At 34.4% G+C, this 16913-nt stretch overlaps 1 protein-coding gene across 11 annotated transcripts in view; it reads left to right on the top strand.

The window, feature by feature from the left end:
• The window catches only part of LOC116176810 (complexin), a 501249-nt gene that overhangs the window by 50557 nt on the left and 433779 nt on the right, over positions 1-16913 (top strand). For 2 of the 11 annotated variants that reach the window (XM_031495586.1, XM_031495584.1), the window contains exon 1: positions 4396-4605. The exons of 8 other annotated variants lie outside the window; for them this stretch is intronic. The gene's annotated coding sequence lies outside the window, so the exon portion shown is untranslated. Of the gene's footprint in view, positions 1-4394; positions 4606-16913 lie in introns of those variants that run through there. One more of the 11 variants, XM_031495594.1, reaches the window with a different exon arrangement.

Genomic DNA, 16913 nt, shown 5'->3' with positions numbered 1-16913 from the left:
AATGGGAATATTGTGTACAACTTTCAAATTATTTCTTTCATTGTAACGTCCTGACTGTAATAGAATCTCCCTCGTCTTGAATGACGCCCACTTACAAATGTAATTTTATCCCAATGATAGTGAGGAGTGTTCAGTAGGTCATGTTTATGTCTCTCGTGTTTAGACAATAATCACTCTTTGTATTTATGATATGATTCGAACTCGTACGAAGACGGCTTCGGATGAATCAGTTACGTTCTTAACTTTGAAAGCCCCCTATAAATATTTTTATGGAACTACTTAAACGCGAAACAACTCTTGCATATACGCTGGCTATCTAGTGTTACAGGACTGTTATTTCCAATGCGTAAATCGGAATTACGTTAACAATACGTAAATTTTCAACTGCAGGGTGGTGCGCTCTTATCTTCAGTATTGAATAATCGAATAATTGAAAAAAAAAACATTTATTTCTGCAGGAATGGGGGACTTATGTTCATCAAAGCTTTACATGACTTTTGAGTCTCGTGACCTCGCTCCTCGTACAGAGGAACAGAAGGACTAACGGGCGGACTGACACACGCTCCTCATCGAAAACTTTATTTTTTGAAAAGTGCGCTAAAAATTCTTTTCCATCAACTTCGCTTTATAGACTAACAATGGAACCATTTACTATTATTGTGATGAAAATTGCAAGGTGCTTTTGTAAGAATAGCACCCCTAATCCCTTTCCCTATTATGTAATTTGGGGTGGCGTGCAGACATCAAACAAATCAACGCGCGTTAACGGAATGTTACCGAGTACTTCCTGGCGAAATTGTTAAGACCTACCCCTACATTTCCATCGTCAATAGGATGAAAAAATCAGGTTGTAAAATCGACAAAAAGCACGGGACGAAGTTGCCAAAATAGCGAAATATCGTTTCATTTACTTCGAATTTAAAGGGAGGGGTGATTGTAAAACTTCTTTATATCTTAGTACGAATGAACGTGCAAACGAAGAATTGAAGATATGACATCTGTACCTAAAGTATATGAAACACAATTATTGATTGCGAAGACGTAGGACTCTCCACGAGACCTGCATGCTTCGTATTTATTACAAATGAGTACCTATTTATCTTTCCTTGTTTCAATCGATTCCAAAAAATTAATTTACGTCTTCTTTGTAAAATCGATGTCATGGCCGTAAGAGGTTACGGCCTAACAGATTGCCTCAAATTATTAAAATATGGGTTCGCTCACAAAAAAAAAGGTCTAAATAATTCTACCCCAAAGCTACACTTCGAACTACTCGTTTGTAAATCGCACCCAATTTGTATTGTCCCCCTTACAATCTAATCCGAACGTGATATAAAATGCAAAAATATTTCAGTCATTTCTCAGATGTGTCGTCAACAAAATTTTTGTTCGTTTGCACATATTTTTATTTCGCAAGAATTGAGTTTAATATCATTTCTAAGATTACAAGTTATCAATACGGCCTCTCTATTTTGTGCGTTAAATTGAGGATAAGAATCGTGCTTTCCTTTCGGTTTTTATCTTTCAGAGGTAGCCAAGGTGAACAGAAAATACCGGGTGGCGACACAGGATATGATTTATAATGCTAAGTCCGTGGTGGTCACATATTCCTTTCCCTTTATACAATTTAAACCATATCAGCCACTTCTCACCGCCTCCCCCCTCATTCAGTACCTCACTCCTATTTCTCCCTGCCATTTCCACCTTCGTACACTGCTATAATGTCAAGTGTTCTATGTTCTCTATTTTCCGCATATTTTCTTTTTCTTCTTTCTTCATCTTGGCCCATTTCTCTTTCTCTCTCTCTTCATTGCCGCATCTGAATCTCGCTATTGTTTTATAATTTTTTCTTCCTTCCCACAAAGTAATACGCATTTTGGTAACCACCCCCTATGAGATCTTTATAACTATTACTTCCACGTGTGCTCTCTATCTTTTCCCTCTGTTGTTGTACATATTTGTGAATCCAGATCCCTTCTTGCAAGCTCATTTTCCATCTTTCCCCTTTTGACCTCTGTCCGTTCGCATTCATTTTTTTTTCATATTTTCCTCTTTATTTTTTCCACATTCCTTATACGTTCATCCTATTGTCAAGCATTCTTTTACCATTTCGCTTTCTCTATCGCCCCTTGCCTCAAATCTTACCGCCCTGCGCCCCGCCCCCGACGCTATCCTTATCTTTTCCGTTGTTTCTTCCTCTCATATACATTTGGAGTCCTTCCGTTTAACCCTAATACCCATTTTTATAGTGTATTCCTTATATTTCCTGCAGTTCCTCCCATTCCTTCGACCCCCATATCTCCGGAGCCCTCTTCTCACCTTTCTCACTTTCTTGTTTTGAAAATCATTCTTAAACCGCCTCTCTCCAATTCTCCACATCTGTCTGATCGCCACATCTCTTTTTTCCTTAATTCTCTTATTTGCACATTCGTCCCATGGTTTCTTTGCATTTGGTACCCTAAATGTTTAATTTCTTTTAGCACTTCTATTCTTTACTCCATTTCCTGCCCTCCCAAATCTCATCCTCTTGGACTTTTCTACATTTAGCTCCATCCCTTTCCTTTCCTATTCCTTTATAATCTTCCTATCATTTTTATTATCTGTTGCCATGATGACTGTATCGTCAGCGGCTCCGTATCCCTAGTTATTGCCTCGGTTATTGCAGAGATAAAGTGTACTTAGATTTTTTGGAAAGGAAACAAGTACGAAGTCATCCTCTTCCAATATTCTTAGTTCTTGAATTGGAAAAAACGGGGGAAAATCGATATTTTCTTTTCATCCATATTGCAATGTTTGAAGAATGTGCTCTTTTCCATGTACCGTGTATCCTATTTTGGTTGAGACTGCGTTGTATCTCAGCTATTTCTAAAGACAGAAATTTGCGGCATTTTTTCGTGAAACTTTTGGTACAGAATCAAGCTAGCTACGTTTGATTCTGAGATACAGCAACGTATCGTATCTTATTACCAATGTAAGACAGAAAAAAAGGTCAGAACTGCCCATTCTAGATATTATTACGTAGCAAAAATAAGTATATCTCATCGTTAATTTTTGTGCATTCTTTAACCTGATGATATGTTTCACAAGCTATATGTATATTTTTTATTTTAGCCATGAACCAAAAATTATAACCTTATTTCTTACGGTTTTTAAATAGTAGGCGATGGACTCATAGAGATTTTTTTTTTAAATTCTGTGCATGTGCATGGCAGCCGATACCAATAAATAGAAATGGCTGGAGTTTTTTCAAAATTTTGAATAAAATGATATATGATATATAATTATGTAAAAAATATGTTGTGATACATAAATGTAATCTGGAAAATGTTTTTTTATAAAATTGAATTGAATTTTGTGAGTTCAAAAAAAATAACGACAGGTACTTCCGGATTCATACAAATTTTGAGGAATAACATCAGCATCAAGCTTTCTTTCCTGTCGCACAAAAATGCAATAGCTTTATCATGCAATAACACAAGCTTAAAAAAAACGGGTACTAGTGGCATTTTTTTAAATAACAAATATCATAAGTGAAATTTCCAAAAAGCGCAAACTTGAATAAAACTAATAAGAAAATTCTTCTTGTTGATAATTGACAAGACCATTTGACCAGATCAAAGAAAGACATTGCCAAATTAACAAAAGTGAGCAATGCGAGGATGCAAGGGTAAATTTTATAAGGAGTATCTTCCATCAAATACTCACGATGAAAATCAACGGGTTTTTTGCAGTTTTGCTCTAACAAATTTGGCAGTATGTTTTGCAGGGCACTAATCTCTTCGTATGTCCAGCTATTTCCCTTACCAAAGGCTCTACGATGATTGTCTCATTTTAATTTGAAATAGGCCGGCTTAGGGACACTGTCAACTTTATGACTTGCATGTTATAGCTGAAAATGGTTTGTATGTAAATAACGAGTTTGCTACACTGGCATCATCCTGTGGATATTTCTCCTCGGGTAAAGAGAACAAGGGTGGAGAAATGTAATTGTTCGCGTTCTTTGTTGAAACTAGCCGCTTTTAAATGTTAGGACTGGTGTGAGCCTTCTACAGATTTAGATAGATGTAAAATCTAATGTTTTTTTCTATCAAGTGTCTATTGCTTGAGGGGGTTAATGTTTGCTATGCTTTCATTTATGTGAGTTCTTTTAGAGCAAGTTTGTGTTTGTTCGAAAGTGAACGAAGGAATTATACAAACATGTCCGTTAACGCGAAGTTTTTAATCTTAGAAATTCTCCACCAAGCGTAAGGGTGGCTGCTGAACTATTCGTTTGCAAGCGTAAATTAGAAAAAAAGGAAAGCTTTCCATTGAATAAAGATGAAAACTGTTCACGTAATAATCCAAAGGTCATCTTTGGCGAACCTTACAATAATACGTACGTGTTGCGTCACCTTTAATAACAAATTGTTAACGTTAAATAAACTCGATTGACAACACCTGTGCAATTTGAATTGATTTTGATCATTTTAAATCAATCGTCAGTTTATTTCCTGCACTGTTATTGAACGCGTATACTGTAAACGCATCTATTTTTAGTGAGTTTTTTGTGCTAATTTTGAATGAGGACACGAGTGAATTTATCTTATCTTACCGCACTGAACTTAGGTATGTTTATTGTATTTAGTTTAGTCAGTAGCGTGTATACGCTATTTTTTCACTCCGCTATAATAATAGACGTTGAAAATAAAAGATGTTTGCAACACACTTACTAAGTAGGTACGTACTATTGTCTATGCTATGCCATTTCTTAGGTGCACCTGTACACGGCTCGATTTTTGGAAAAAATACGCTATTATATTCGTTATGACTGGCTGGCCGGCTGTCCGGGTGAGATCTCAGCAACTACAATAGCTAGAGACTTCAAATTTTCACTAAAAGCTTTCTGCTATAGTGTAGATGTACAGCTCTAGTCTATTTTGAGTTAGATCACTTGTGAGATCGATAATTGAAGAAAATAATTTCGATATGGTTTTCGGAGGTGCTATAATTTTACCCTTAGATAGCGCTACCAGTATAAAAACATAATTAATTACTTTGTGATTTGTTTTACAAAATAAAGACGTACCCTCAATTGAAATTAAATAAAATTAATTATTTAACGCAGCCAAAATTACTCGTGAGATCGATAATTTTAAACTTCGCTAATAAAATTGACTTGTATAACCAAAAATGCGCTTTAATCATGCATATGCTGATTTACAACTTGTTTTATTTTATATGAATTAGCCTGCATTTACTCTAGTCAGCAGTTTTCTCAAGTTTTCTTGTCTTATATCAAATTTAACTCTCACATACATAGAGGTAGTGTTCAATACAATTGTCTTCATGGAAGTTAACTGTTACTTTAATTTAAGAATTTATCTGATGGATAACTTTCTTAGACGATGAGTTGGTAACATTTGAGTCCTTGGAAATTATCTGTCAGATAAATTTTAGTATAGAATTGAGATGTAGTGGAGTCCTTTTGTGTTAAAAAATCATGTAATCGAGGAGAACAAATTGCAAAAGAATTGATCTAAGCGGTTTCTGGTTAAAAAAAATGTGCTGATCACGATGGAATAAAGTTTACCAGTGTTTGATGCTCGGAAATTATTTAACCGGAAATGACAACCCGGAAATAAATGGTTTTTTGGCTCATAACTAAGTCAGAATTGCTTTTACAAAAATATATATAACACATTTTTTTGGAGCAATTATCTTACTTCCGGTTAAGGCACTTCCGGGCGTCAAACATTGGTCAACTTTATTCCATTCCATCGTTTTTCATTCTGAAACCGCTTAAATCAATTCTTTTGCCATTTGTTCTCGATCAAACTACAGAATGATTCCACTAATGACAATTGACATGATTGTTACAACAGTCTTAAAGCTATCTTTTATCCAAGCTCAGTTTAAATTTGACGGTGTTAAAAGGGAAAAGTTAAAAAATAATAATAAATGCACCTATAACCTCTCTTTCACCTTCTGTCTAACATCTGTTTCATGCCTTCAACTGAGGCTGACGTAAACTAAGCGAAAACTCGAAAATTTAGTTATAGTTCTATTAGCACCGATGGTAGTTATACTTATACCTCGGTGGTGGATGAAGTTTGTTTTCGTTTAGTGACGTAAAATAATCAGTCTAAAAATGAGGTACCAAGTTCATATTGCACCTCAAAACTCGTTTTTTTGTTGGTAATCCTGAATGTACCCGCAATAGCTATGCGAGCTATATTTTTAAAACCGCACTTCGTCCGTCTGTCAGTCTGTACCACTACTATTCCTTCAGTTTAAATGACCACATTTTTAATTTGTTATTTACTAGAAGCATACCTATGTGGTTATACTGTTAAAGAAATATCTCAATAACTAAGAAAGTTGAAAATGCGCTAAAAATTGGGAATGTAATAATGTAGTAAAAGTATTTCCTAAATTTAGTATAGATCTGATATGCGTTCGTTATGAATACTATAATCTTTTTTTCTTTTTTTTTTATATACCTATAATGCGCCTTACGTTTAGCTTTATTAGTAATTGACCTGTAATTGGATGTATTTATATCTGTCGGTCAATAAACATTATTATTATTATTATTGTCGGTGTTTCTTGTGAGAACTCAGGTCTAGCCTGGTTAACTAATCGCACGGATTAAAATCAAGTAACGATTAGTGTCTGTGTCTGTGTCTAGTGAAGTTATGTAGGGTTCTAAAGAAAAATAAAAAAATAAAAAATAAAATAAATATTCGCACACTCACATTGGAAATCTAGGGATAGTATGTAATTCATACTTACCAACATAGCTATTAATGGCCACAATAGTCAACGCTATCAGGAAAGAAGAAAACAAAACAAAAATATCATTATAATAATTCCTGTACTTTTATTAAATAGAGTTTATTGTGTAAGTGTTTCTTTGGCTTTGCGTTTGGGTTGTATACGAGTGGGTTGTGATAACGTGGTGTGTTTATGTGAAGAAGGAGTTTTGTGTTTTTTAACTGTGCTAGGACGTGTAACTTTATTCAGTGGACCTGTCTTTGTGGTACATGTTGCCTTACTTGTATTTATGTTGTTTCTTTGTTCTTGAGGTTGTATTTGTGTGGTTGCTTGGGTTTTTGGTGGAGATATTACATTATGTTGTGAGCATGTAGTTCTGTTAAGGTTTTCGCGTTTCGGTTGAATACGAGTGGGTTGTGATAATGTGGTGTGTTTCTGAGAAGAAAGAGTATTGTGTTTTTTAGCTGTGCTAGGCCGTGCAACTTTATTGGGTGAGGACGTCTTTGTAGTGCATGTTGCGTTACTTGTATTTATTGCGTTTGTTTGTTCAGGAAGTTGTGTTTGTGTGGTTGGTTGAGTTAAGGGTGGAGATATTACAGTATGTTGTGTGTCATGTTTTGAGTCTAAAGTGCTGTTTAGGCTTTTGCGTTTGGGTTGAATACTAATGGGTTGTGATAATGTCGTTTGCTTCAGAGGTGAATCTCTGATTGTAGTATACAGGGTATTATTATTATTATTATTATTGAGGACTACCTTTAATGGCTGTTGCTCACTTATTAGTGATTCCATATATCGGGTGGTGAGTTGAAACAACGCACCATAGGAATATTTCAACAGTAATTTTTTCATTTCTGAATATTTGCTTCTTTAATTATTTTAGAGATAAAAGTGTGCCGTGTGTTAGTTTTACATGAACTATGTTATTGTCTGTTGAAATCTATCCTCTTCACCATGGTCCGTAAGTATAGGATCTTACAAATACAATGCGTTACCTGAGGCTTTTCTAGATTAACTCAAAAATTTAATTTAAATAATTTAATTTATTACTTATAATATTTCAATGTAACGTCAAAACTTCAATAATTTAACGTCAAGACTTCAACAACCTTTCAATAATGTAATTTGCTCACGCACCGTACTTATAAGTAAGTGGTTTCAATAGCTATCGAGTCAACGGTTTAAATTTAAATATTTTAGTTTGTTACCTGAAGATGATTAACAATCAAAACTTATCGTAACATTTCACAATTATATCTGTTCGTCAACAATTAAATATCCATGGGGAAGGTTTTGAGGAATTGAGTTGTTTATTTCCTGTTAGAAAGAAAGGCGGGAGCTGGTCGAAAACAGTTACTTTTTTCCCTTTTAAGTAGAATACGATGGAAGATAATACCCCCACCCCGCCCGTCACCCAGTGATGTAGAAACGGTGTCGCGCAGGAAGGGTATAGTTTGTAGAAACCAATTCATTTCGATGAGACCTTTCATTAGAACACCATGAAGGATAGAACGTGTATTTACCCCCTCTCCCTCCACCATTTTCAAAATTTTGACATGACATCACTAGTACATACAAAATCTGAGACAAATTAGTGGTCCCACATTTCTTTTAATTCTTAAAAAATGCGCTAAAAATGTTACTATTTCTAAAAATTACTATAAACACGAAACTTTAAATTAGTAAATAAAATATCAAATTGAAGGAACTTTTATACAGTTTTTTATAATGGATGATTTTACCTAAGTATTGCCGTTGGTGAGTTATTTTAAAGAAACCGAAAAAAGTCAGAAATTTTTGCAGATTTTTGACCACAGAAATTTCTCCCGACGTCAGTCGCATTGGCAAACTTGGATTTTTTCTTTCTCTTTATTATTTAAACAATTTTGAAAAATAAAATCTTCTACTGGACTTTTTGTAACCATTTAGCATTTTTACGTCTAATTTGACTGGACTATACAAACAAACTCAACAAATAATTTACACCCCCATATAAACAAACAGAAACCCCCGACTCATCATACAATCCGATAACAACAAACTTGTATTTTAAAGTCACCTTTGTACGAATTGTTAAATATAAAATACCCGTGGAACGTTCTCGTACAGGTAAATCCGCACACATGCATATTACAGCTACACTAATTTGTTTGAACGTCCCATATAATAATCTTAAATCAAAGCTACCCACACATATAGAAATCTATGGAAATGTACCCCTAAATACTGCCCTTTATCCTAAACTAAGACATTTACACCATTATTGCACGAGATGTAGGAAGAACGAAACATAACCCCCATTTTTCTACTTAATGGAAAGAAAAGCATCAAACGCTTACCTTTGAATTAAACGACGAAATATCGAAAGATCCCCATAAATCATGCTGATATAATTGCCATAAAAAATTGGAACTTGGATTTTACAGCCGGCCGGTGTACTCGGGTCCAAAAAATAGAACTTCTTGATTTCATTTCTGGGCTTCGGGTCATCATAAAACGGCTCTACAAATTGAAACATTACTTTTTTTTTTAGAAATACATAGGTCCGGAACTACAATTTCTCGCAAAGTGCGTTCATTTTATAATGTACTTCCTGAATGAAAACGGGTTCTTTGATACACACCTGATTTACTAATTCCTTTCACAGCAATATCATTCGTAGGTATAAGGCCCACTATCTGAAATAGTTAATAATTAAGGATGCTTATATTTTTTTGTGATCTTCAATCGCCCCTGTTGTTGACTAAAACGACCAAGACAACATATATTTTTTACTGTTATTGTTGTAAGAAAAAAACAAGTTTTTCTAGAAACGTCTTGGAATAACAAATAATATGAGAAAAGTGCCGGGATTAAAAATACAGGTGTGGGAAAACTCTTGAGATGGTTTTGGTTTGAATGTGAATTTTAAACCTTAGTTTGCTTTAATATGCTCATTTTTCTTTACCCTACGAGTACGATAGGATTTTAACACATCGCTGCTATTTTCCGATTTGTTTACGTATGATTTAGTATTTCGATTGTATTCCTGAACGTACTTATAAGCCGGCTTTATAACGTACGAACGATTTTCACCCGGTATCCGACATGGTAAATAAACAGAGGGTAAATATTACCCAATGTTGTGGTTTTGCGCTCGTATGAGGTTAAAATAATACATTGTTAATATGCTAAGATCAAGAATACTTACATGGGTATACAGGAATGCAAAACAATGTAATTTGAGTTTGAGATCTCAATAAGAATTTTATTTGTTTCTTGATCAATATTAAAGGTCATCTTTGTCCGATATGATCAGTTTTAATGTGCTTTACACACGTGAGTATTTTCTGAAGGAAGGATTTGCCGTTTCCTCTGAAATCAATACTAGCTGTCTACCACAAAATAAGGTCGCTCTATTTCATAATTGCGTTCACATCTCAAAGGAAAGAAAAAGAAACTATCGGAAAATGAAAATGAAATTCCTCGTAAGTTTTATTAACGGAAACAATTGTTCTATATATATCAGACGACTTTTTCCAGGCTTTCCGCACTGGTAAACATAAAATATGAAAAACTTTTATTATTTTTCACACGAACGCTCATTTTGTTAGAATCGAACGTGACATACGCTTTCAGTTGGTTTTTATGAACAATCCCAATAATGTAATATCTACGCAATTTAATCATAATGGCGTCTTAGACGTTATTTCGGAGCTTTGCAGACTATTTTCAAGCTTTTTCTGTTCGAGTAAGGCTAAAAGTTCAACTTTACAGTCATTATTCATACGCAGTTATCATCCTGCATTGAGGAAAAATACCCAACCGCTGTTATTACCTACAGCACATTTTTCAGGCGCCTTGTTTATTAAGGTAAACGTTTTCGTGAATACCTTTGTAACAATGTTTTGCGTAAATGTAGGTGTATTATTTAAATTTGGTACACACGACTGCCCTCTGATATATTTTTGCGTGCGTCTTTCTTGAATAAGTATTCATCATGTGGTCGTAATGTCTGTTTGTGAAATGTAGAACCTATCATGCTTAAAAGCAGAGCACGCATCGCTTAACCTTAAATTTGGAATAGCTGTTGTAGACATTACGCTTCATGCCCATTTTCAGGTGAAGAAAAATTTGAATTGTTTTCGTAACAAAGGTAACTTATTTATCGTTCATTTTCAAAGTTAGGTACTGAAAATGCCTTTAACTCGAACAAAAAGACGCACCTTTAAAATTGTTAATAGTTCAATATGCAACTTAGTGGGATTGTACCTACATCTGTAATTCGTACAATTTTTAGCAAAGTAATGAATCTGCAAGAGCTTTTGAACTTTATGAATTATCACAATCTTTATTTTTTATTTCCACATCTAAATCGAAAAAGCTACCTTCACGCAACGTTTCTTATACCAGAAACTGCTTATAAAATTACTCGTATATGCATTTTCTTGGATATTCTGTATTCTTTCGGTTCTTAGAATGTTTAGCATCTATCACTTTTTCGGATTACTAACATCAGTTTCAGATTCTTCCATTTTTCAGGTTCTACATATTTTTTTCTTTTTTTCGCATGGTTTTATACTTTAATTTTTTCCAATTTTTCAGTGCAACTTCTTCATCATTATAAGAATATCATTTAGGTCCTTTCTATTTTTTTGATTCTTCGTTTTTTTTTAATTTTTCAGATTCCTACAATTTCTCAGTTATTTATATTCTTTAAAATCTATCATTTCTTCATTTCTTCATGGGTTAGTTTCTTTGAATTTGATATGTTTTCTACTTTTTTCGATTGCTCAGGTTTTTCGCATTTATTTCTTTGTATATTTCAGATTTATCCGGATTTTCAGTTTCTTTTATCATCCATCCGTTTTTACAGATTCTATTATTTTTTCGGTTTTTAGATTCTGTAGATTCTGCGTATTCGCGATATTCATTAGATCCGTACGCTTTTTCGGAATCTTCAGTTTTTTAATCTGTCATTTTTTCCTCTTTTTCGGTCTCTAAATTAATACAAAATTTTTATCGGACAAGATTTAATTGAGTTTTTCGACAAATAATATCACGTGAGAGATAAGCGATGCAGGTGTTTTATCAGTTCTTTCGACGTAGAGGGATTTCAATTGTCGTAGGGTTGAATTTGTTAGAGGAGGTGGTTAAACGAGGCTGTCTCGGGTTATTTGGTAAGAGTGCTTAAATGTCTGTGGCGCTAATTTGGAATCCGTAACCCAGTCGGTTATGCAATTAAAAAGAAACCGTCCTCATGTTAGTAAAATAATGCGGAAACAAGGTTAAGAGGTTTTTATGATGGAATTTCTAGTTTTAAAAAGTTGCCTACTAAACTTAACAATCTCTGAAGGAGAGTGCATAAGAGAATAAGGCGAACAAAGTTCTGACAATAAAATTACACTCATTCGTAAAGCAAAATCGGAAGCATACGCAGAGTTGGGCAGAATACTTTCAAAAAGTATTTGAATACTAAAAAGTAAATACTTTACACAAATCAAAGGTATTTGAATAGTAAATACTTTTACGTCCAGCACAAGCGAATACTAGATACAGATACATTGAAAAGTATTTCATTATCTAACTTTGAAAAGTATTCGAATACTTGTCACTCAAATACATTAAAAATTTAAAATAGTATACTAGATAAAAGGCTTAATACTACTTAAAAAATCAAGTTATACTTTGTATGGGGTTAGCTTTTTTTATATTTCTATTGCTATATACAAATTTAAGGGGAGTAAAAGCGTACGTCGTGCACATGATACGTACGCCTTTCTGAAATTAATCCTAGCGATTTTGGAACAGATCAATTTTTGAAAATTGGTACACATGGTTTTAAGGATATAAGGAAGGTCCCTATTGTTTTTAAGTTACGTAGACTATCGAGTTCGGTATTCAGATGTATCGGATTTTTATATTTGATTTTGTGACAATGGAAACTTTCCCTAAACATTTCTAAATTATATTATATTTGAATAACTTAAAAGTACTGCCTATTTTTGAGGCCGGAAAAAAAATTGTCTGCGATCGAGATCGATTGAGAGTCCATAATTTCAAACAGTTTGAAGATTGGGCTACTAGATCAAAAGTTAAAGCCCTTTGAATTTTTTTTCGAAATTTGTTTTTTTGTCCATAACTTTTTATTGAGAGGTCTAATCGAAAACGTACGAATTGTTTTGGATTCTACGCACCAAAATTAATAAGAAAAAGTGTTTTCCCGAGAAATTTTGGTGCAGTCGATTTTTGGTAAAAAAGGAAGGTTATACACTGCCTTTTTTTGAGGCCCGAAAAAAAAATTGTCTCAGATCGACCCGGAAAAAAAATTTTCTTATAGAATGTGGCCTGTAGAATCCATAATTTCAAACAGTTCCAAGATTGGGCTACTAGTTCAAAAGTTACAGCCCTTTGAATTTTCTTTCGAAATTGTTTCTAGTCTATAACTTTTGATTGAGAAGTCTGATCGAAAAAGTACGAATTGTTTTGGAGGCTAAGTATTCAAATACCATGCGAAGTAAGTATTCGAATACCTAGGGGCGGTCTAATTTCAAAATCTACTTCCAAATGCCAAGGTGTCGATGAGTACGTGTTTCCACAACATGTCTGCTATCTGATATCTAAATCAAAGTGGCAGCTTTAAGTTTGATTGATGCTCTTGATAGGTAGATTTTCGTGTTTAAGTTGTAATTTGATTTGAAACTCGAATATAGATTGAATTGTAACTCGTACGTAAACCCTCCACAAACAGTTACATAAAAAAGTCTCTTCCATCGCAACTTCCCACAAACCTCTAATTCACGAAAGGGTACTCAGAAAATAATGATTGTCCATGTAACGATGGTGAATTAATTACTTTGAACTTCGAGTGGCACAAAAGCCTCTAGATAATAGAAAGAAAGAATTCAACATGGCGAAAGTGTGTAACTTCCAAATATAGCCCCCAATCCCAACCTTCGAAGTGCTACAATACACAAGAATAGGCAAATGCTTCTAATTTAATATTGCAATTCATCTCATGACACACCATTCGCGTGCCGAACGAAAAGTGTATGTGTCAGTTCTGAACACTCTTTAGTGGCAACCATACATATGTTCTGTATTCGGAAGGAGCTTATCCGCATAAACAATTTGTTTCAAATGGTCTCAGAGGTAAAACTCTGTTCTGGGTTCACATTGGATTAAATAGGATTTGATTTTTTTAAAATTGCATCCTGCATTTGAATGGGCATTACCTTAATGGAAAAGGTAAATTTCCGTGAATTATAACAGTTTTTTGCAAATTGGAAAAGTGCATTTGATTGTCAACTTAATTTCCAACATTATTCAAAACTTACGTAACGCTTAAGAAATAGATACTTGCTTGTGGTTGGTCGAAATTAGTCAGTTGCTGTAAAAGTAATGTTGGAGAAACCGACCATTAGTGTATTTTTCTTTCATTTAAATTCTCGGCCTAGATGAAACCTATTGAGAAATTGTAATATATAATATAGGTATCACCTTTAACAATTTACTATAGGTACTTATTAAATATACGAAAACATCCCATTGTAACAGCAAATTTTACGTGATAAAATTATCTACACAACCAAAAAGTAAAAACACAAATGAACAACGTGCGGCCTTTCCCCGGTGCGGATTCTGAAATATATAGCCCTTGCTTTACTAATTCCCCCAAAAAAATATGATAAACAATTGAAATTTTAAAATACGTATTGCTGGACCTTTCGCTTGCGGAAATTGAATATTTGCCTTCAAGCTCACGTATCGCTTTACAGTAATGCTAATGGCGAATTAGTATTAAAATTTGATGCGGAATACAATTTTGGGTTCATATTACTTCTTGACTGGTGGTTAGTCGTTTTTACACATTTTAATTTGATTTTATAAAGTGAGCTACTTGCGCGTTGTTGTGTGGATGTGGAAAACATCGGCGACAGATACACGCCGAGTTGTTAAAGGGTAACTAAATTTGACATTATTAAATTTGTGTCTTTTTTAAAATATCATTTTATTAACTTAACACGAAATTATAATTAACTATAATATACGCCATGAATTCCTTATTATTCTTTTCTAAACCGACTCCAAACTTTTAGTTAATGTAATATCCCATATTTACGCTGACTCCTCAACTTCGATTTCTTCTACCTTTATGCATATAATTTTTAACAAACAGTTACATATAAAAATTGATGTATGCCCAAAGAATAGTTAAAATTTTGTTTTCGCCTTACTTTTAAAGTGGTGCGATAAATTCATTCAGTATGCAACAAGCTTTTGCAATAAAAGGGGTTGAATACCGTTTTTGGTTATTTCGTTATTCGACCACTCGAGTACCGAAATGTTAAAAAATATTTATTAGTGGACTGTATCGTGCTAATCGTCTAACGGAGCTTGTACGCTACTTTTCTTGACTTAAGTAAGGGTTGGAATGTACAATACCTTTGGGAACGGGGAACAACTAAATTTATACATTCACACCCCATTGAAAGAATATAGCTTTCAATAACAATAAATGCAGTAGGAACAATACAACTGCAGCATATATACAGGGTGATTCCTATAGTACCTGCCACCGTTTGGGAGCGTGTAGGTGGTGCGTAGGGGAGTATTTTGATATAGGACACTTGGGGTCGGAAATCTAAAATAAGGGTGCCAGAGCCAAATTTACCTTCTGGAATTTCGCGCCTGTAGGTAGGCAACCCAACCGGCCGGCGGTGCACACGGAGCGATCTCAGGCGGCGATGTGTGGCTGACACTTGATCAGAATTTTGTTTAAACCCACGAAATCCCGTCTGCAACGACGCGTATCAAGTGAATAAACACTATGGCAATAGTATAATAATAGTTGGCTAGATGTAGGAAGTGCATTGAGAACAACGGTGGCCACGTTGAACACTTGTAAACGTTATTGCTTTTGACTGTCGTTTTCCCTCCTTCCCTCCCATGTCGCTTCCTCGCGCTAACTCGCTCTGCATCGCTCCGCGCGAAACGTCGGTCGGTTGGGTTGCCTACATACAGGCGTGAAATTCCAGAAGATAAATTTGGTTCTGGCGCCCTTATTTTAGATTTCCGACCCCAAGTGTCCTATATCAAAATACTCCCCTAGGCACCCCCTATACGCTCCCAAACGGTGGCAGGTACTATAGGAATCACCCTGTATTTTATACGGGAAACACAATAAAAAAAAATAATTCTCAGAAAGTGATTGCATGAACAAACAAGAGCGATATAACTATAACATACATACAGAAAAATTAATTCCCGCCCTACGAATCGAATCACACTTTTTTCCAATATGTTAGATTTGCAGTTTCCATGGTGCTGAAGTGACGTCATGCCGAATTAGCACTTGTAATTAAATATGAATTTCGATGCCCTATAGAATTTCTGTAATAATTTACCTAAATTCTGAAATCTCAAAATTTCTAACTTCACAACGAAATTTCGAATCCGAATAAAAATTACAGGCTGTTTATAGGATCTTTTGTCGTCACTATTTTTTTGCGCTCCAAAAGGGCAAGTAGATATAATTGCGTGTACGTTCTGCCTACCAGCCATTATAGTTATTAAACGCACTCAAACGTCAATACCTGTTTCGTTTTAAATGCTTCATCCAGTATTTAATTGTCCGCAATCGTCAAAGTGGAAGCTGCCCTTGGAGATCGTTAAGAAATTTCCAATAGACTCAGGGGAGAATCCTCCTTTGTTCTCACAATTTGTAAATCACACATAAAAGAAGTTAATTTTATCTACGCCTCACACCTAATAATTTATTATAGGAGCCAGTTATATTTCAGTTGTAAATTACAACCCACCCTTACATCTTTTTTGGGTAATTGCTTGATTTCCTCGCGCACTAAATTTCAATACCGTACAGTGTTAAATTGTTAAATTTAAGGAAAGGCGACAGCCTACCAACAATGGAATTTATTTATAATTAGCTCATATTTATGTTGAAGTTGCCTAATCCCAATTTAGAAAAATCCGATTATAATTTGAAACTTTGTGTAGATATAATCCCATCAAACTAGATATAAAAATCTCAAGTTCTTTCTTGTTTAACGAGATAGTTAAAATTTGTCGAGTTAAAAGCGTAGCCTTGTTCAGTGGAAGCTTTAGAAGTAACATTTTTCAAGGATTTTAGAATTTCCGGAAACTTTTGTTGCTCGTAACACCAA

Source organism: Photinus pyralis, unplaced genomic scaffold (genome assembly GCF_008802855.1).
Source record: "Photinus pyralis isolate 1611_PpyrPB1 unplaced genomic scaffold, Ppyr1.3 Ppyr1.4_LG7, whole genome shotgun sequence".
Lineage (NCBI taxonomy): Eukaryota > Metazoa > Arthropoda > Insecta > Coleoptera > Lampyridae > Photinus > Photinus pyralis.
Note: the sequence above shows the minus strand (reverse complement) of the source record. Positions and strands in the feature narration are given on the sequence as shown.